Genomic DNA, 22,364 nt, shown 5'->3' on the forward strand with positions numbered 1-22,364 from the left:
CTGGGGACAAGGGGGTCCCCAGGATGTCACAATGGGCCCTTAGGACAAGGGAGGTCCCCAAGGTGTCACAATGGGCCCTGGGGACAATGGGGAGTTCTGGGACATCACAACAGGCCTGGGGACAAGGGGGATCTCCACCCTGTCACAATGGGCCCTGGGGACAAAGGGGGGTCCTGGGATGTCACAATTGGCCCTGGGGACAAAGGGGGTCCCCATGGTGCCACAATGGGCCCTGGGGACAAAGGGGAGTCCCCAGGATGTCACAATGGGCCCTGAGGACAAGGGGAGGTCCCCATGGTGTCACAATGGGTCCTCAGTGAGAAGGGGGTCCCCCATGGTGTCACAATGGGCCCTGGGGACAAGGGGGATCCCCAGGGTGTCACAATGGACCCTGGGGAGAAGGGTTTAGGGGGTTGTGTTAGGGGGTTGGAGGATTAGGTGGTGCAGGATTTGGGGGTGCAAGGATTTTGCGGGGCCTGATTTGTGGCTGCAGAGTCTGGGGTTGCAGGTTCCAGGGGTGCAGGATTTGGGGGTTCAGGGTTTAGGGCAGTAGGATCTTTGGGTGCAGGAGTTTGGGGTGCCGGGTTTGGGGGCCAGGATTTGGGGTTGCAGGATTTAGGGGTGCAGTGGTTTGGAGTGCAGTGTTTTGGGGTGCAGGGTTTGGGGAAGGAGGATATGGGGGTGCAGGGTATAGGAGAGCAGGATCTTGGGGTGCAGGGGTTTGGGGTGGGGGGCTTGGTAGGGCAGGGTTTGGGGGTGGAAATTTTATTGGGTAGGGCTGGGGGTGCAGGATTTGGGGGTGAAGGGGTTGTGGGGTGCAGGGTTGTGGGGTGCAGGGTTTGGGAGATCGGTACGTGGGGCTGGAGGATTTGGGGGTGCAGGGTTTGGAGCAGCAGAATCTGGGGGTGCAGAGTTGGGGGGTGCAAGATTGGGGGTAGCAGGGTTTTGGGGAGCAGCGTTTCGGGGTCAGGCTTTAGGGGGACAGGGTTTGGGGGGCAGGGTTGGGAGGGATGATTTTGGGGTGCAGGGTTTAGGGCAGCAGGATCTTGGGGTGAAGGGGTTTGGGGTGAAGGGTTTGGTAGGACAGGATTTGGGGTGCAGGTTTTTAGGGTGCAACTTGTGGGGGCCAGGATTTGGGGTACAGGGTTTGGGGGTGCAGGGTTTAGTGGTGCAGGGTTTGGGGGTGCAGGTCTTGGGGAGGCAGAATTAGGGTGCAAGACTTGAGGGTGCAGGGTTTGGGGGTTTGGGACATGGGGCTGGAGGATTTGGGGGTGCAGGATTTGGGGTGCAGTGTGTGGGGGTGTGTCCTGGTTTTGTTAAAAACAAGTTTCTTTTTTAGTGAATTTGCCTGTCAGCCAAAGCCTTCATGTCAGCTGCATTTTCCTGGAGAACCCAACACATGTTTTGGTTAAACCCAGCAAGGGAATGCAAACTTATTGATAAGCACGGATGGACATCTCGCGAGAGGGGCAACGAGAAAACTGATGTCCGAGAGACTGACCAACGGTGAATAACATTCCATTCACGTGAATACTTCATATAAAAGCGGGAGATCACGAGGATCTCGGCCCTTTTCTCCTCATGGCTGACATCAGGAGAGGACCTTGCTGGTCGTCCCTGCGAACGGAGGCCAGTGACAGACTGAATCCAGCTCCGGTTGGCTGCAGAGTCCAGTCCAGGACTTTGGGTGCTGGCTCTGCAGTTGCTCAGACTTACAAGATGGGTTTTGTATATTTGTATCATTTTCTCTGTTCTTATCAGTAGCATCAGTAAAACATCTTGAACTTTTCCAACTCTCTCCCCTCTGTGCTTCTTCCCCTCCCGATCGCCTGTGCTGAGTGGGAAGGGGGGAGAGGGAGGGGCAAAAGGGGGAAGTGGGGGGGAGAGGAGGTTGACAACACATCTGCCAGGGTTTGATTGTCACCCCGCAATCCTAACCCTCGACAGATAATTGGCGCCCAATGTGGGGCCAGAGAACGGGGTAAATTTGGAGGTTTTTGGCTTTTCTACTGCTCTGACGTACCTTCCAATTTTCTTGGCACGGTGCCAGCTCATAGAGTTGTGATACTCGCGCGTCTGTTTGATTCGGATATTATTTAGTCGTGATGATGATCCTGTGTGGTTTGGCACTGGTTTATTTCATTATACTGCAGCCGCTAATGTATTTTTACTCGTTTTTGCTTTACCTTGAAAAACCTCCAGGAGAGATTAAAGAGCAGAATGGCTCTATATTTGCTAATTGGTCAAGCGAATCTTTAGAAAGGCTGACTAACAATACTTTTGTGATTTCGCTGGGACAGTTTGCAAATGTTTTAGAGAACTTTGAATACCCTTGGAGCTTTGATAGAACTGTGATGGTGTTATCTGGTTTGCTGAATGTGTGTCAGTTTGTGTTACTGTTAAGAGAAATGAGGTTCAATAGGAGGTTTGCGTCTCTTTTTAGTCCTGAGATTTGCAGTGCGCCTTCGGAAGCTTTAGCAAAAAGCACTCCTGGCCGCTCGAGAAAAGGCAAAACAGCCAAAGCTGCTGCTGCAGCCACTGCCCCCCCAACCGCGGCCTCGCAGGCTGAAGCTCCAGCTCCTCCGCATTGCTCCTCTGCCAAGGGCGCTGCAGATAACGTTACTTCTCCAGCCTCAAAGGCTGACAAGGCAGCCCCCCCGCCTTCACACACTGGGCACTGTTGCTGCTGTAACCACAGCAATCACTGTGACAGTCATTCAGACTCTGGAAATGAATCAGATGATGGTGAACCCATATCAGCATCAGTTGCTGGTTGTAAGAAAGTCACTAGAAAGACCACCCGTGCAGCAGGTGATGGCACAGGGCCAACATCAACCCAAGAGGCATCATCACCAGGACAGGGTGGAGATGAAGTGACCACCACTCGGTCCTTTTCTCCAGGTGAGCTGAGAGATCTGCGAAAAGACTTCAGTCGTCGTGAAGGCGAGAATATTTTAACCTGGCTGCTGCGATGCTGGGACAACGGGGCAGAAACAATTGAATTGGAAGGTGGTGAAGCCAGGCAGCTGGGATCTCTGTCAAAAGATTCCACCATTGATAGGGCAATTTCAAGAGAGTCTAATGCCGCTACTCTCTGGACCCGACTCCTGCAGCTATGAAAGTCAGATTTCCCTACAAGGAAGATTGTGTATCCAAGTTAGGGAAATGGAATACTATGGAGAGAGGTATCCAGTTCCTGAGAGAATGAGCTGTGCGAGAGATCATCTATCTAGGACCAAACAGCCAAGAGGGGACAGACCCAGACAGAATCAATTGTACAAAATCTATGTGGCACAGATTTGTACAAAGTGCACCACCTGCATATGCTAAGTCATTGGCAGGAATGGTCTGGTCAGCTAGAGGTGTACAAGAAATTAATGAAGTGATTGAGCAGCTCCGGAACTCTGAGGACAGCCTTGCTGGTTCTCTATGGGCTTGTGTCTCCGCTGTGGAGAAACTGTGTGAAAAATCTGATGACCGGTTTGAAAAGCTGCTGCAAGAAATCCAAGAGCTCAGAGCAGACTCGTACCGTTCACGACCTGCACAAACCTATGTTTCAGCTGTTAGGAGAAGGCGTTTCCAATCTCGAGAGAGGGCAGAGACAGCCCACAAAAAGAGGTTCACTGTGGTTCTTCCTACATGAGCAGGGAGAAAACATGAACAAGTGGCATGGAAGGCCTACCTCAGAACTTCAGGAACGAGTACGTGAGATAAAAGGAAAAACTCCTAGGAAGGTGGCTGCTCCAGTTTACAAAAGCAGCAGAAGAGATTGTGATGCTCTTGAAGGAACCTCTAATTCACACCCAGAAACTGTGCAAAACAGGAATTAGAGGTGCCCTGCCTCCAACCAGGTGGAGGAAAGGGATAACAGAGTCTATTGGACTGTACAAATACAATGGCCTGGTACAACACAACCCCAGGAGTACAAAGCTTTAGTGGACACTGGTGCTCATTGCACAATAATTCCTTCTGATTATAAAGGAACGCAATCCATCAATATTGTTGGAGTGACTGGGGGATCCCAGGAGCTGACTGTTGTAGAGGCTGAAATGAGCCTAACTGGAAAAAACTGGCAAAAGCATCCCATTGTGACTGGTCCAGATGCTCCGTGCATCCTTGGCATAGACCACCTCAGGAGAGGGTATTTTAAGGACCAAAAAGGGTATAGGTGGGCATTTGGTATAGCAGCTGTGGACACTGAGAAAATTGAACAGCTGTCTGATTTGCCTGGTCTTTCAGATGACCCTTCTGTTGTAGGACTGCTGATGGTTGACGATCAGCAGTGCCAATTGCTACCACGACGGTGCATCGCCGGCAATATCGCACCAGTCGAGACTCTTTGATTCCTATCCAGAAGCCGATCCGTCAATTGGAAAGCCAGGGTGTGATCAGTAAGACTCGCTCACCTTTTAACAGCCCAATCTGGCCAGTGCGTAAGTCTAGTGATGAGTGGAGACCAACTGTAGGCTATCGTGGCCTGAATGAAGTTACAGCACACTGAGTGCTGCTGTGCCTGACATGCTAGAACTGCAATTTGAACTGGAGTCAAAGGCAGTGAAGTGCGATGCTACAATTGACATTGCTCATGCATTTTTCTCTATTCCTGCAGCAGCAGAGTGCAGGCCGCAGTTTGCTTTCACCTGGAGGGGCAGCCAGTATACATGGAATCGCTTGCCCCAGGGGTGGAAACACAGTGCTACCATCTGCCATGGGCTGATCCAGACCACGCTGGAGCAAGGTGAAGCTCCAGAACACTTGCAATACATTGATGACATCATCGTATGGGGCGACACAGCGAAAGAAGTCTTCAAAAAAGGTGAGAGAATAATTCCTATTCTTTTGGATGCTGGTTTTGCCATAAAACGAAGCAAGGTCAAGGGACCTGCACGGGAGATCCAGTTTTTAGGAATAAAATGGCAAGATGGCCGTCGTCAGATCCCAATGGATGTGATTAACAAAATTGCAGCAATGTCTCCACCTACTAATAAAAAGGAGACACAGACTTTCTTGGGCACTGTAGGTTTTTGGAGAATGCACATTCCTGACTACAGCCACATTGTGAGCCTCTCTATCGAGTGACTCGTAAAAAAGAACCAATTTGAGTGGGGCCCTGAACAACGCCAAGCCTTTGAACAAATGAAGCGTGAGATAACTCATGCGGTGGCCCTGGGACCAGTCCGAACTGGACTAGGTGTTAAAAATGTGCTCTACACCGCAGCCGGAGATAATGGACTTACCTGGAGCCTCTGGCAGAAAGCACCAGGAGAAACCCGAGGTCGAACCTTAGGTTTTTGGAGTCGAGGATACAAAGGATATGAGGCCAACTGTACTGCAACTGAAAAGGAGATACTGGCAGCATATGAAGGAGTTGGAGCTGCTTCAGAAGTGATGGGCACTGAAGCACAGCTCCTCCTGCACCTCGACTGCCGGTGCTGAGCTGGGTGTTCAAAGGGACGGTTCCCTCTCCACATCATGCAGCCGAAGTTACATGGAGTAAATGGATTGCACTGATCACGCAATGAGCTCGAATTGGAAGTCCCAACCGTCCAGGGATATTAGAAGTGATTACAGACTGGCCAGAAAGCAAAGACTTTGGGATGTCTGCAGATGAGGAGGAAGTAAAACGTGCTGAAGAAGCACCACCATATAATCCGCTTTCAGAGACTGATAAGCAGTGTGCACTGTTCACAGGTGGATCCTGTCGTCTGTAGGAAAACATCGACGGTGAAAGCTGCTGTGTGGAGTCCCACACGACAAGTTACAGAAGCCACTGAAGGACAAGGTGAATCCAGTCAGTTTGCAGCAGTGAAAGCCATCCAGCTGGCTTTGGACATTGCCGAACGAGAGAAGTGGCCAATGCTTTGTCTCTATACTGACTCATGGATGGGAGCAAATGCCTTGTGGGGGTGGCTACGGCAATGGAAGAAAAGTAACTGGCAGCGCAGAGGTGAAACCATTGGGAACCACGCTGTGGCAAGACATTGCTGCTCGGCTGGAGAGCCTGCCTGGGGAAGTTGGTCATGTAGATGCTCATGTGCCTAAAAGTCGAGCCACCGAGGAACATCGAAACAACCAACAAGCGGATCAAGCTGCTAAGATTAAAGTAGCTGAGGTGGACTTGGGCTGGCAACATAAAGGTGAACTTTTCCTAGCTCGGTGGGCCCATGGTGCTTCAGGGCATCAAGGTAGAGATGCAACATACAAATGGGCTCGTGATCGAGGGGTGGATTTAACTATGGACACTGTTTCACACGTTATTCATGAATGTGAAACTTGCGCCGAAATCAAACAAGCAAAACAGTTAAAACCTGTATGGTATGGGGGGCGATGGTTAAAGTGTAAGTATGGAGAAGCTTGGCAGATTGATTATATTACACTTCCACAAACACGTCAAGGTAAGCGTTATGTACTTACAATGGTGGAAGCAACCACTGGATGGTGGAAACATCTGCCGTACCTCATGCTACAGCCCGAAATACCATCTTGGGCCTTGAGAAGCAAGTCCTTTGGTGGCCGGGTACGCCAGAAAGAATTGAATCAGACAATGGTACTCATTTCAAAACCAGTATTATAGACAATTGGGCCAAAGAACGTGGTATTGAGTGGGTGTATCATATTCCATATCATGCACCAGCCTCTGGGAAAACTGAAAGGTACAATGGTTTGTTAAAAACTACACTAAAGGCACTGGGTGGTGGGGCCTTTAAAAACTGGGATTCACATTTAGCAAAAGCCACTTGGTTGGTCAACACCAGGGGATCAACCAATCGAGCCGGGCCTGCCCAATCAGAAATTCTATGGACTGTGGAAGGAGATAAAGTCCCTGTAGTACACATGGAAAATATGTTAGGAAAGGCAGTCTGGGTTCCTCCTGCCTCAGGCACAGGCAAACCTATTCGTGGGATTGTTTTTGCCCAGGGACCTGGCAGCACCTGGTGGGTGATGCTTAAGGATGGAGAAGTTCGGTGTGCACCTCAAGGGGATTTGATTTTAGGTGAAAATATGCAATGCTGAACTGTATGATGTGAATTGCCGCACTAACAATGTTTAATAAGTGTCTTTCAGATCAAGACAATGGTGATGAAACCAGCGCTGGCTTCTTCGAGTGGCGCCCGACACCTTCTTGGAAGTTGGTGTCCTTAACCCACCAACAGGGGTCATGAGATGCACTTGGACCATTTTCCCTGCCCTGGGAGACTGTGGTGACAAAATGAACTTAATGAACTTTTCAAAGGATGGTCCACTGATTAATTACTCCTGTGTATATATGTACATATGTATATATATATAGTAGTAGTGATTAATTAGATTGTATTGATACATTGTATTGATAAGGTTTAAGTATTCAGTGAATGTCATATGGTAAGGGGTGGAATGTCCTGGTTTTGTTAAAAACAAGTTTCTCTTTTAGTGAATTTGCCTGTCAGCCAAAGCCTTCATGTCAGCTGCATTTTCCTGGAGAACCCGACACATGTTTTGGTTAAACCCAGCAAGGGAATGGAAACTTATTGACAAGCACAGATGGACATCTCGCGAGAGGGGCAACGAGAAACTGGTGATCGAGAGACTGACCAACGGTGAATAACATTCCATTCACGTGAATACTTCATATAAAAGTGGGAGATCACGAGGATCTCGCCCCTTTTCCCTTTCTCCCTTTTTTCCTCATGGCCGACATCAGGAGAGGACCTTGCTGGTCGTCCCTGCGAACGGAGGCCACTGAGAGACTGAATCCAGCTCCGGTTGGCTGCAGAGTCTGATCCAGGACTTTGGGTGCTGGCTCTGCAGTTGCTCAGACTTACAAGATTGGTTTTGTATATTTGTATCATTTTCTCTGTTCTCATCAGTAGCATCAGTAAAACATCTTGAACTTTTCCAACTCTCTCCCCTCTGTGCTTCTTCCCCTCCCGATCGCCTGTGCTGAGTGGGAAGGGGGGAGAGGGAGGGGCAAAAGGGGGAATTGGGGGGGGGAGAGGAGGTTGACAACACATCTGCCAGGGTTTGATTGTCACCCCGCAATCTTAAGCCTCGACAGGGACAAAGGGGGACCCAGGATGTCACAATGGGCCCTGGGGACAAAGGGCGGTCGCCAGGATATCACAATGGGCTCTGGTGACAATGGGGTCCCCAGGATGTCACAATGGGCCCTGGGGACAAGTTGGGGTACCCTGAATTTCACAATGGGCCCTGGGGACAAAGACGGCTCCCCAGCATATCACAATGGGCCCTGGGGACAATGGGGGGTCCTGGGACGTCACAATGGGCCCTGGGGACAAGGGGGGGTCCCCAGGATGTCACAATGGGCCCTGGGGACAAAGAGCGTCCCCAGCATGTCACAATGGGCCCTGGGGACAAAGGGGGTCCCCACGGTATCAGAATGGGCCCTGGGGACAAAGGGGGGTCCCCTGAATGTCACAATGGGCCCTCGGGACAATGGGGGGTCCTGGGATGTCTCAATGAGCCCTGCGGACAAGGGTGGTACCCACGGTGTCACAATGGGCCCTGGGCACAACGGGGGGTCCCCATAGTGTCACAATGGGTCCTGGGGACAATGGGGGGTCCTGGGACGTCACAATGGGCCCTGGGGACAAGGGGGGGTCCCCAGGATGTCACAATGGGCCCTGGGGAAAAAGAGGGGTCCCCTGAATGTCACAATGGGCCCTGGGGACAAGGGGGTGCAGAGGATGTCACAATGGGCCCTGGGGACAATGGGGGGTCCTGGGATGTCACAATGGGCCCTGGGGACAATGGGAGTCCCCAGGGTGTCACAATGGGCCCTGGGGACAAAGCGGGGGTCCTGGAATCTCACAATGGGCCCCAGTGACAAAGGGGGTCCCTATGGTGCCACAATGGGCCCTGGGGACAAAGGGGGTCCCCTGGATGTCACAATGGGCTCTGGGGACAAGGAGGGTCCCCAGGATGTCACAATGGGCCCTGGGGACAAAGCGGGGGTCCTGGAATCTCACAATGGGCCCCAGTGACAAAGGGGGTCCCTATGGTGCCACAATGGGCCCTGGGGACAAAGGGGGTCCCCTGGATGTCACAATGGGCTCTGGGGACAAGGAGGGTCCCCACGGTATCAGAATGGGCCCTGGGGACAAGGGGGGTCCCCTGAATGTCACAATGGGCCCTGGGGACAATGGGGGGTCCTGGGATGTCACAATGAGCCCTGCAGACAAGGGTGGTACCCACAGTGTCACAATGGGCCCTGGGCACAAGGGGGGGTCCCCATAGTGTCACAATGGACCCTGGGGACAAGGGGGTCCGCAGGATGTCACAATGGGCCCTGGGGACAATGGGGGGTCCTGGGACCGCACAATGGGCCCTGAGGACAATGGTGGGTCCCCTGAATGTCAAAATGGGCCCTGGGGACAAAGGGGGGTCCGCAGGATGTCACAATGGGCACTGGGGACAAAGGGGGGGTCCCCAGGATGTCACAATGGGCCCCGGGGACAATGTGGGGTCCTGGGATTTCACAATGGGCCCCAGTGACAAAGGGGGTCCCCTGAATGTCACAATGGGTCCTGGGGACAACGGGGGGTCCTGGGACGTCACAATGGGCCCTGGGGACAAGGGGGGGTCCCCAGGATGTCACAATGGGCCCTGGGGACAAAGAGGGGTCCCCTGAATGTCACAATGGGCCCTGGGGACAGGGGGGTGCAGTGGATGTCACAATGGGCCCTGGGGACAATGGGGGGCATCCAGGATGTCAGAATAGTCATGAGGACAAGGGGGGGTCCCCATGGTGTCACAATGGGTCCCCAGTGACAAGGAGGGGTCCCCATGGTGTCACAATAGGCCCTGGGGACAAAGTGGGGTCCAAGAATGTCACAATGGGCCCTGGGGACAAAAGGGGTTGCCATAGTGCCACAATGGGCCCTGGGGTCAAAGGGGGTCCCCATGGTGCTACAATGGGCCCTGGGGACAAAGGGGGGTCCTGGGATGTCACAATGAGCCCTGGGGACAAAGGGGGGTGCCCAGGATGTCACAATGGACCCTGAGGACAAGCGGGGGTCTCCATGGTGTCACAATGGGCCCCAGTGACAAAGGGGGTCCCCTGAATGTCACAATAGGTCGTGGGGACAATAGGGGGTCCTGGGACGTCACAATGGGCCCTGGGGACAAGGAGGGATCCCCAGGATGTCACAATGGGCCCTGGGGACAATGGGGGGTCCTGGGACGTCACAATGGGCCCTGGGGACAAGGGGGGGTCCCCAGGATGTCACAATGGGCCCTGGGGACAAAGAGGGGTCCCCTGAATGTCACAATGGGCCCTGGGGACAAGGGGGTGCAGAGGATGTCACGATGGGCCCTGGAGACAATGGGGGGTCCTGGGACATCACAATGGGCCCTGGGGACAAGGAGGGATCCCCAGGATGTCACAATGGGCCCTGGGGACAATGGGGGATCCTGGGACGTCACAATGGGCCCTGGGGACAAGGGGGGGTCCCCAGGATGTCACAATGGGCCCTGGGGACAAGGGCGTGCCGAGGATGTCACAATGGGCCCTGGGGACAATGGGGGGTCCCCAGGATGTCACAATGGGCCCTGGGGACAAGGTGGGGTCCCCAGGATGTCACAATGGGCCCTGGGGATAAGGGCGTACCGAGGATGTCACAATGGGCCCTGGGGACAATGGGGGGTCCTGGGATGTCACAATGGGCCCTGGGGACAAGGTGGGGTCCCCAGGATGTCACAATGGGCCCTGGGGACAAAGGGGGTCCCCACGGTGTCAGAATGGGCCCTGGGGACAAGGGGGGTCCCCACGGTGTCACAATGGGCCCTGGGGACAATGGGGGGTCCTGGGATGTCACAATGAGCCCTGGGGACAAGGGTGGTACCCACGGTGTCACAATGGGCCCTGGGCACAAGGGGGGGTCCCCATAGTGTCACAATGGACCCTGGGGACAAGGGGGTGCCGAGGATGTCACAATGGGCCCTGGGGACAATGGGGGGTCCTGGGACCTCACAATGGGCCCTGAGGACAATGGTGGGTCCCCTGAATGTCAAAATGGGCCCTGGGGACAAAGGGGGGTCCGCAGGATGTCACAATGGGCACTGGGGATAAAGGGGGGGTCCCCATGGTGTCACAATGGGCCAAGTGACAAGGAGGGTCCCCACGGTGCCACGATGGGTCCTGGGGACAAGGGCGTCCCCCAGATGTCACAATGGGCCCTGGGGACAATGGGAGGCCCCAAGGTGTTCAGAACGAGCCCTGGGGACAAAGTGGAATCCTGGAATGTCACAATGGCCCCCAGTGACAAAGGGGTTCCCCATGGTGCCACAATGGGCCCTGGGGACAAAAGGGGTCCCCAGGATTTCACAATAGCACTGGGTACAAAGGGGGGTCGTGAGATGTCACAATGGGCCCTGGGGACAAGGGAGATCCCCATGGTGTCACAATAAGCCCTGGGGACAAAGGGTGGTCCTGGGACATTTCAATGGGCCCTGGGGACAAAGGGGGGACCCCAGGATGTCACAATGGGCCCTGGGGACAAAGGGGGGTCCCCATGGTGTCACAATGGGCCCTGGGGAAAAGGGGGTCCCCCAGATATCGCAATGGGCCCTGGGGACAAAGTAAGGTCCTGGGCTGTCACAATGGACCCTGAGGACAAGGGGGGTCCCCCAGATGTCACAATGGGCCCTGGGGACCAGGGGGGGTCCTGGGATGTCACAATGGGCCCCAGTGACAAAGGGGGTCCCCTGGATGTCACAATGGGCTCTGGGGACAATGGGGGGTCCTGGGACGTCACAATGGGCCCTGGGGACAAGGAGGGCACCCCAGGATGTCACACAGGGCCCTGGGGACAATGGCGGGTCCTGGGACGTCACAGTGGGCCCTGAGAACAAGAGGGGGTCCCCAGGATGTCACAATGGGCCCTGGGGACAAAGAGGGGTCCCCTGAATGTCACAATGGGCCCTGGGGACAAGGGGGTGCCGAGGATGTCACAATGGGCCCTGGGGAAAATGGGGGTCCTGGCACGTCACGATGGGCCCTGGGGACAAGGAGGGATTCCCAGGATGTCACAATGGGCCCTGGGGACAAGGGGGTGTCCCCAGGATGTCACAATGGGCCCTGCGGACAAGGGTGGTACCCACGGTGTCACAATGGTCACTGGGACAAGGGGGGGTCCCTATAGTGTCACAATGGGTCCTGGGGACAAGTGGGGTCCCCTGAAAGTCACAATGGGCCCTGGGGACAATGTGGGGTCCTGGGATGTCACAATGGGCCCCAGTGACAAACGGGGGCCCCTGAATGTCACAATGGGCCCTGGGGACAATGGGGGGTCTTGGGACGTCACAATGGGCCCTGGGGACAAGGAGGGATCCCCAGGATGTCACAATGGGCCCTGGGGACAATGGCGGGTCCTGGGACGTCACAATGGGCCCTGGGGACAAGGGGGGGTCCCCAGGACGTCACAATGGGCCCTTGGGACAAAGAGGGGTCCCCTGAATGTCACAATGGGCCCTGGGCACAAGGGGGTGCCGAGGATGTCACAATGGGCCCTGGGGACAATGGGGGGTCCTGGGATGTCACAATGGGCCCTGAGGACAATGGTGGGTCCCCTGAATGTCACAATGGGCCCTGGGGACAAAGGGGGGTCCGCAGGATGTCACAATGGGCACTGGGGACAAAGGGGGGCGTCCCCATGGTGTCACAATGGGCCCAAGTGACAAGGAGGGTCCCCACGGTGCCACGATGGGTCCTGGGGACAAGGGCGTCCCCCAGATGTCACAATGGGCCCTGAGGACAATGGGGTTGCCCAGGATGTCACAATGGGCCCTGGGGACAATGGGAGTCCCCAAGGTGTCAGAACGAGCCCTGGGGACAAAGTGGAATCCTGGAATGTCACAATGGCCCCCAGTGACAAAGGGGTTCCCCATGGTGTCACAATGGGCCGTGGGGACAAAAGGGGTCCCCAAGATTTCACAATAGCACTGGGGACAAAGGGGGGTCATGGGATGTCACAATGGGCTCCAGTGACAAAGAGGGTCCTCATGGTGCCACAATGGGCCCTGGGGACAAAGGGGGTCCCCTGGATGTCACAATGGGCCCTGGGGACAAGGAGGGTCCCCAGCATGTCACAATGGGCCCTGGGGACAAAGGGGGTCCCCACGGTATCAGTATGGGCCCTGGGGACAAAGGGGGGTCCTGGGACATCACAATGGGCCCTGGGGACAAGGGGGGGTCCTGGGACGTCACAATGGGCCCTGGGGACAAGGGGATGCAGAGGATGTCACAATGGGCCCTGGGGACAATGTCGGGTCCTGGGACGTCACAATGGGCCCTGGGGACAAGGGGGGGTCCCCAGGATGTCACAATGGGCCCTGGGGACAAAGAGGGGTCCCCTGAATGTCACAATGGGCCCTGGGGACAAGGGGGTGCAGTGGATGTTACAATGGGCCCTGGGGACAATGGGGGGTGTCCAGGATGTGAGAATGAGTCCTGAGGACAAGGCGGGGTCCCCATGGTGTCACAATGGGTCCCCAGTGACAAGGAGGGGTCCCCATGGTGTCACAATAGGCCCTGGGGACAAAGTGGGGTCCAAGAATGTCACAATGGGCCCTGGGGACAAAAGGGGTTGCCATGGTGCCACAATGGGTCCTGGGGTCAAAGGGGGTCCCCATGGTGCTACAATGGGCCCTGGGGACAAAGGGGGGTCCTGGGATGTCACAATGGGCCCTGGGGACAAAGGGGTGCAGAGGATGTCACAACGGGTCCTGGGAGCAAGGGGGTGGCCAGGATGTCACAATGGGTACTGGGGAAAATGGGGGGTGCCCAGGATGTCACAATGGACCCTGAGGACAAGCGGGGGTCTCCATGGTGTCACAATGGGCCCCAGTGACAAAGGGGGTCCCCTGAATGTCACAATAGGTCCTGGGGACAATGGGGGGTCCTGGGACGTCACAATGGGCCCTGGGGACAAGGAGGGATCCCCAGGATGTCACAATGGGCCCTGGGGACAAGGAGGGATCCCCAGGATGTCAGAATGGGCCCTGGGGACAAGGGTGGGTCCCCAGGACGTCACAATGGGCCCTGGGGACAAGGGGGTGTCCCCAGGATGTCACAATGGGCCCTGCGGACAAGGGTGCTACCCACGGTGTCACAATGGGCACTGGGCACAAGGTGGGGTCCCTATAGTGTCACAATGGGTCCTGGGGACAAGTGGGGTCCCCTGAAAGTCACAATGGGCCCTGGGGACAATGTGGGGTCCTGGGATGTCACAATGGGCGCCAGTGACAAACGGGGGCCCCTGAATGTCACAATGGGCCCTGGGGACAATGGGGGGTCCCGGGACGTCACAATGGGCCCTGGGGACAAGGAGGGATCCCCAGGATGTCACAATGGGCCCTGGGGACAAAGAGGCGTCCCCTGAATGTCACAATGGGCCCTGGGGACAAGGGGGTGCCGAGGATGTCACAATGGGCCCTGGGGACAAGGGAGATCCCCATGGTGTCACAATAAGCCCTGGGGACAAAGTGGGGTCCTGGGATGTCACAATGGGCCCTAGGGACAATGGGGGTCCTGGGACGTCACAATGGGCCCTGGGGACAATGGGGGTCCCCACGGTGCCACGATGGGTCCTGGGGACAAGGGCGTCCCCCTAGATGTCACAATGGGCCCTGGGGACAATGGGGTTGCCCAGGATGTCACAATGGACCCTGGGGACAAAGGGGGGTGGGCAGGATGTCACAATGGGCACTGGGGACAAAGGGGGGGTCCCCATGGTGTCACAATGGGTCCCCAGTGACAAGGAGGGTTCCCCATGGTGTCACAATAGGCCCTGGGGACAAAGTGGGGTCCTAGAATGTCACAATGAGCCCTGGGGACAAAGGGGGGTCCTGGGATGTCACAATGGGCCCTGGGGACAAGAGGGGATTCCTAGGATGTCACAATGGGCCCTGGGGACTAATGTGGTCCCCACGGTGTCACAATATGTCCTGGAGACAAAGAGGGGTCCCCAGGATGTCACAATGGGCCCTTGGGACAATGGGGTTCCTGGGATGTCACAATGGGTCCCCAGTGACAAAGGGGGTCCCCAGGATGTCTCAATGGGCCCTGAGGACAATGGGAGGTCCCCATGGTGTCACAATGGGTCCCCAGTGACAAGGGAGGTCTCCACAGTGCCAGCATGGGTCCTGGGGACAAGGAGGTCCCCAGGATGTCACAATGGGCCGTGGGGACAAAGAGGCTCCCCAGGATGTCACAATGGGACCTGGAGACAAGGGGGTCTCCAGGAACTCACAATGGGCTCTGGGGACAATGGAGGTTCCCCAGGATGTTCACAATAGGCCCTGAGGACAAGGGGTGGTCCCCATGCTGTCACAATGGGTCTCCAGTGACAAGGGGGTCCCCAAGGTGTCACAATGGGCCCTGGGGACAATGGGGGGTCCTGGGACGTAACAATAGGCCCTGGGGACAAGGGGGTTCCCCACAGTGTCACAATGGGCCCTGGGGACCAAGGGGGTCCGCACGGTGTTACAATGGTCCCGGGGGACAAAGGGGGATGCCCATGATGCCACAATGGGCCCTGAGGACAAGGGGGGGTCCCCATGGTGTCACAATGGGTCCCCAGTGACAAGGAGGGTCCCCATGGTGTCATGATGGGTCCTGGGGACATGGGGGTCCCCAGGATGTAACAATGGACACTGGGGACAATGGGGGGTCCTGGGACGTCACAATGGGTCCCAGTGACATGGGGGTCCCCAGGATGTCACAATGGGCCCTGGGGACAATGTGGGGTCCTGGGATGTCACAATGGGCCCCAGTGACAAAGGGGGTCCCCTGAATGTCACAATGGGCCCTGGGGACAATGGGGGGTCCTGGGACGTCACAATGGGCCCTGGGGACAAGGAGGGATCCCCAGGATGTCACAATGGGCCCTGGGGACAATGGGGGGTCCTGGGACGTCACAATGGGCCCTGGGGACAAGAGGGGTCCCCAGGACGTCACAATCAGTCCTGGGGACAAAGAGGGGTCCCCTGAATGTCACAATGGGCCCTGGGGACAAGGGGGTGCCGAGGATGTCACAATGGGCCCTGGGGACAATGGGGGTCCTGGGACGTCACAATGGGCCCTGGGGACACAGAGGGGCCCTAGGACGTCACAATCAGCCATTGCGACAAGATGGGGTCCCCTGAGAGTCACAATGAGCCCTGGGAAGAGAGGGGGCTCCCAAGGACATCACAATGGGCCCTGGGAACAATGGGGGGTCCTGGGATGTCACAATGGGCCCTGGGGACAAAGTAAGGTCCTGGGATGTCACAATGGGCCCTGGGGACAAGGGGGGGTCCCCAGGATGTTACAATGGGCCTTGGGAACAAGGGGGTCCCCCAGATATCACAATGGGCCCTGGGGACAATGTAAGGTCCTGGGCTGTCACAATGGACCCTGAGGACAAGGGGGGTCCCCAGGATGTCACAATGAAGTCTTGGGACAAAGGGGGTCCCCAGGATGTTCACAATGGGCCCTGGGGACCAGGGGGGGTCCTGGGATGTCACAATGGGCCCCAGTGACAAAGGGGGTCCCTATGGTGCCACAATGGGCCCTGGGGACAAAGGGGGTCCCCTGGATGTCACAATGGGCTCTGGGGACAAGGAGGGTCCCCAGGATGTCACAATGGGCCCTGGGGACAAAGAGGATCCCCAGCATGTCACAATGGGCCCTGGGGACAAAGGGCGTCCCCACGGTATCAGAATGGGCCCTGGGGACAAGGGGGGTCCCCTGAATGTCACAATGGGCCCTGGGGACAATGGGGGGTCCTGGGATGTCACAATGAGCCCTGCAGACAAGGGTGGTACCCACAGTGTCACAATGGGCCCTGGGCACAAGGGGGGGTCCCCATAGTGTCACAATGGACCCTGGGGACAAGGGGGTCCGCAGGATGTCACAATGGGCCCTGGGGACAGTGGGGGGTCCTGGGACCTCACAATGGGCCCTGAGGACAATGGTGGGTCCCCTGAATGTCAAAATGGGCCCTGGGGACAAAGGGGGGTCCGCAGGATGTCAAAATGGGCACTGGAGACAAAGGGGGGGTCCCCAGGATGTCACAATGGGCCCTGGGGACAGTGTGGGGTCCTGGGTTTTCACAATGGGCCCCAGTGACAAAGGGGGTCCCCTGAATGTCACAATGGGTCCTGGGGACAATGGGGGCTCCTGGGACGTCACAATGGGCCCTGGGGACAAGGAGGGATTCCCAAAATGTCACAATGGGCCCTGGAGACAAGGGGGTGTCCCCAGGATGTCACAATGGGCCCTGCGGACAAGGGTGGTACCCACGGTGTCACAATGGGCACTGGGCACAAGGGGGGGTCCCTATAGTGTCACAATGGGTCCTGGGGACAAGTGGAGTCCCCTGAAAGTCACAATGGGCCCTTGGGACAATGTGGGGTCCTGGGATCTCACAATGGGCCCCAATGACAAACGGGGGCCCCTGAATGTCACAATGGGCCCTGGGGACAAAGGGCGGTCCTCAGGATATCACAATGGGCCCTGGGGACAAAAGGTGGTCGCCAGGATATCACAATGGGCTTTGGTGACAATGGGGTCCCCAGGATGTCACAATGGGCCCTGGGGACAAAGAGTGTCCCCAGGATATCAGAATGGGCCCTGAGGACAAGTTGGGGTCCCCTGAATTTCACAATGGGCCCTGGGGACAAAGAGGGCTCCCCAACATATCACAATGGGCCCTGGGGACAACGGGGGGTCCTGGGACGTCACAATGGGCCCTGGGGACAAGGAGGGATCCACAGGATGTCACAATGGGCCCTGGGGACAATGGGGGGTCCTGGGACGTCACAATGGGCCCTGGGGACAAGGGGGGGTCCCCAGGATGTCACAATGGGCCCTGGGGACAAAGAGGGGTCCCCTGAATGTCACAATGGGCCCTGGGGACAAGGGGGTGCAGTGGATGTCACAATGGGCCCTGGGGACAATGGGGGGCGTCGAGGATGTGAGAATGAGTCCTGAGGACAAGGCGGGGTCCCCATGGTATCACAATGGGTCCCCAGTGAAAAGGAGGGGTCCCCATGGTGTCACAATAGGCCCTGGGGACAAAGTGGGGTCCAAGAATGTCACAATGGGCCCTGGGGACAAAAGCGGTTGCCATGGTGCCACAATGGGCCCTGGGGTCAAAGGGGGTCCCCATGGTGCTACAATGGGCCCTGGGGACAAAGGGGGGTCCTGGGATGTCACAATAGGCCCCAGTGACAAAGAGGGTCCCCAGGATGTCACAATGGGCCCTGGGGACAAGGGGGTGCAGAGGATGTCACAATGGGCCCTGGGGACAATGTGGGGTCCACTGAATGTCACAATGGGCCCTGGGGACAAGGGGGTGCCGAGGATGTCACAATGGGCCCTGGGGACAATGGGGGGTCCTGGGACCTCACAATGGGCCCTGAGGACAATGGTGGGTCCCCTGAATGTCAAAATGGGCCCTGGGGACAAAGGGGGGTCCGCAGGATGTCACAATGGGCACTGGGGACAAAGGGGGTGTCCCCAGGATGTCACAATGGGCCCTGGGGACAATGTGGGGTCCTGGGATTTCACAATGGGCCCCAGTGACAAAGGGGGTCCCCTAAATGTCCCAATGGGTCCTGGGGACAATGGGGGGTCCTGGGACGTCACAATGGGCCCTGGGGACAAGGAGGGATCCCCAGGATGTCACAATGGGCCCTGGGGACAAGGGGGTGTCCCCAGGATGTCACAATGGGCCCTGCGGACAAGGGTGGTACCCACGGTGTCACAATGGGCACTGGGCACAAGGGGGGGTCCCTATAGTGTCGCAATGGGTCCTGGGGACAAGTGGGGTCCCCTGAAAGTCACAATGGGCCCTGAGGACAATGGTGGGTCCCCTGAATGTCAAAATGGGCCCCCGTGACAAACGGGGGCCCCTGAATGTCACAATGGGCCCTGGGGACAATGGGGGGTCCCGGGACGTCACAATGGGCCCTGGGGACAAGGAGGGATCCCCAGGATGTCACAATGGGCCCTGGGGACAATGGCGGGTCCTGGGACGTCACAATGGGCCCTGGGGACAAGGGGGGATTCCCAGGACGTCACAATGGGCCCTGGGGACAAGGGGGTGTCCCCAGGATGTCACAATGGGCCCTGCGGACAAGGGTGGTACCCACGGTGTCACAATGGGCACTGGGCAGAAGGTGGGGTCCCTATAGTGTCACAATGGGTCCTGGGGACAAGTGGGGTCCCCTGAAAGTCACAATGGGCCCTGGGGACAATGTGGGGTCCTGGCATGTCACAATGGGCGCCAGTGACAAAGGGGGTCCCCTGAATGTCACAATGGGTCCTGGGGACAATGGGGGCTCCTGGGACGTCACAATGGGCCCTGGGGACAAAGAGGGGTCCCCTGAATGTCACAATGGGCCCTGGGGACAAGGGGGTGCAGTGGATGTCACAATGGGCCCTGGGGACAATGGGGGGCGTCCAGGATGTGAGAATGAGTCCTGAGGACAAGGCGGGGTCCCCATGGTATCACAATGGGTCCCCAGTGACAAGGAGGGGTCCCCATGGTGTCACAATAGGCCCTCGGGACAAAGTGGGGTCCAAGAATGTCACAATGGGCCCTGGGGACAAAAGCGGTTGCCATGGTGCCACAATGGGCCCTGGGGTCAAAGGGGGTCCCCATGGTGCTACAATGGGCCCTGGGGACAAAGGGGGTCCCCAGGATGTCACAATGGGCCCTGGGGACAAAGAGGGGTCCCCTGAATGTCACAATGGGCCCTGGGGACAAGGGGGTGCAGAGGATGTCACAATGGGCCCTGGGGACAATGTGGGGTCCCCTGAATGTCACAATGGGCCCTGGGGACAAGGGGGTACCGAGGATGTCACAATGGGCCCTGGGGACAATGAGGGGTCCTGGGACCTCACAATGGGCCCTGAGGACAATGGTGGGTCCCCTGAATGTCAAAATGGGCCCTGGGGACAAAGGGGGGTCCGCAGGATGTCACAATGGGCACTAGGGACAAAGGGGGTGTCCCCAGGATGTCACAATGGGCCCTGGGGACAATGTGGGGTCCTGGGATTTCACAATGGGCCCCAGTGACAAAGGGGGTCCCCTGAATGTCACAATGGGTCCTGGGGACAATGGGGGGTCCTGGGACGTCACAATGGGCCCTGGGGACAAGGAGGGATCCCCAGGATGTCACAATGGGCCCTGTGGACAAGGGGGTGTCCCCAGGATGTCACAATGGGCCCTGCGGACAAGGGTGGTACCCATGGTGTCACAATGGGCACTGGGCACAAGGTGGGGTCCCTATAGTGTCGCAATGGGTCCTGGGGACAAGTGGGGTCCCCTGAAAGTCACAATGGGCCCTGAGGACAATGGTGGGTCCCCTGAATGTCAAAATGGGCCCCAGTGACAAACGGGGGCCCCTGAATGTCACAATGGGCCCTGGGGACAATGGGGGGTCCTGGGACGTCACAATGGGCCCTGGGGACAAGGAGGGATCCCCAGGATGTCACAATGGGCCCTGGGGACAATGGCGGGTCCTGGGACGTCACAATGGGCCCTGGGGACAAGGGGGGGTCCCCTGGATGTCACAATGGGCCCTGGGGACAAGGAGGGATTCCCAGGACGTCACAATGGGCCCTGGGGACAAGGGGGTGTACCCAGGATGTCACAATGGGCCCTGCGGACAAGGGTGGTACCCACGGTGTCACAATGGGCACTGGGCACAAGGTGGGGTCCCTATAGTGTCACAATGGGTCCTGGGGACAAGTGGGGTCCCCTGAAAGTCACAATGGGCCCTGGGGACAATGTGGGGTCCTGGGATGTCACAATGGGCGCCAGTGACAAACGGGGGCCCCTGAATGTCACAATGGGCCCTGGGGACAATGGGGGGTCCCGGGACGTCACAATGGGCGCTGGGGACAAGGAGGGATCCCCAGGATGTCACAATGGGCCCTGGGGACAAAGAGGCGTCCCCTGAATGTCACAATGGGCCCTGGGGACAAGGGGGTGCCGAGGATGACACAATGGGCCCTGGGGACAAGGGAGATCCCCATGGTGTCACAATAAGTCCTGGGGACAAAGTGGGGTCCTGGGATGTCACAATGGGCCCTGGGGACAATGGGGGTCCTGGGACGTCACAATGGGCCCTGGGGACAATGGGGGTCCCCACGGTGCCACGATGGGTCCTGGGGACAAGGGCGTCCCCCTAGATGTCACAATGGGCCCTGGGGACAATGGGGTTGCCCAGGATGTCACAATGGACCCTGGGGACAAAGGGGGGTGGGCAGGATGTCACAATGGGCACTGGGGAGAAAGCGGGGGTCCCCATGGTGTCACAATGGGTCCCCAGTGACAAGGAGGGTTCCCCATGGTGTCACAATAGGCCCTGGGGACAAAGTGGGGTCCTAGAATGTCACAATGAGCCCTGGGGACTAATGTGGTCCCCACGGTGTCACAATATGTCCTGGAGACAAAGAGGGGTCCCCAGGATGTCACAATGGGCCCTTGGGACAATGGGGTTCCTGGGATGTCACAATGGGTCCCCAGTGACAAAGGGGGTCCCCAGGATGTCTCAATGGGCCCTGAGGACAATGGGAGGTCCCCATGGTGTCACAATGGGTCCCCAGTGACAAGGGAGGTCTCCACAGTGCCAGGATGGGTCCTGGGGACAAGGAGGTCCCCAGGATGTCACAATGGGCCGTGGGGACAAAGAGGCTCCCCAGGATGTCACAATGGGACCTGGGGACAAGGGGGTCTCCAGGAACTCACAATGGGCTCTGGGGACAATGGAGGTTCCCCAGGATGTTCACAATAGGCCCTGAGGACAAGGGGTGGTCCCCATGCTGTCACAATGGGTCTCCAGTGACAAGGGGGTCCCCAAGGTGTCACAATGGGCCCTGGGGACAATGGGGGGTCCTGGGACGTAACAATAGGCCCTGGGGACAAGGGGGTTCCCCACAGTGTCACAATGGGCCCTGGGGACCAAGGGGGTCCGCACGGTGTTACAATGGTCCCGGGGGACAAAGGGGTATGCCCAGGATGTCACAATGGGCCCTGAGGACAAGGGGGGGTGCCCATGGTGTCACAATGGGTCCCCAGTGACAAGGAGGGTCCCCATGGTGTCATGATGGGTCCTGGGGACAAGGGGGTCCCCAGGATGTAACAATGGACCCTGGGGACAATGGGGGGTCCTGGGACGTCACAATGGGTCCCAGTGACATGGGGGTCCCCAGGATGTCACAATGGGCCCTGGGGACAATGTGGGGTCCTGGGATGTCACAATGGGCCCCAGTGACAAAGGGGGTCCCCTGAATGTCACAATGGGCCCTGGGGACAAGAGGGGATTCCTAGGATGTCACAATGGGCCCTGGGGACTAATGTGGTCCCCACGGT

The 22,364-nt window shown here is 57.5% G+C and overlaps 1 long non-coding RNA gene across 1 annotated transcript in view; it reads right to left on the bottom strand.

Moving 5' to 3' along the window:
- Positions 1-6,525: 6,525 nt before the first annotated feature.
- Positions 6,526-22,364, bottom strand: part of LOC139826218 (uncharacterized) — a 37,768-nt gene continuing 21,929 nt past the window's right edge. Inside the window, exon 3 of the long non-coding RNA XR_011736199.1 lies at positions 6,526-7,920. This is a non-coding gene — a long non-coding RNA (uncharacterized lncRNA). The remainder of the gene's footprint in view (positions 7,921-22,364) is intronic.

The sequence above is a fragment of the Patagioenas fasciata genome, chromosome 36 (assembly GCF_037038585.1).
Source record: "Patagioenas fasciata isolate bPatFas1 chromosome 36, bPatFas1.hap1, whole genome shotgun sequence".
NCBI lineage: Eukaryota > Metazoa > Chordata > Aves > Columbiformes > Columbidae > Patagioenas > Patagioenas fasciata.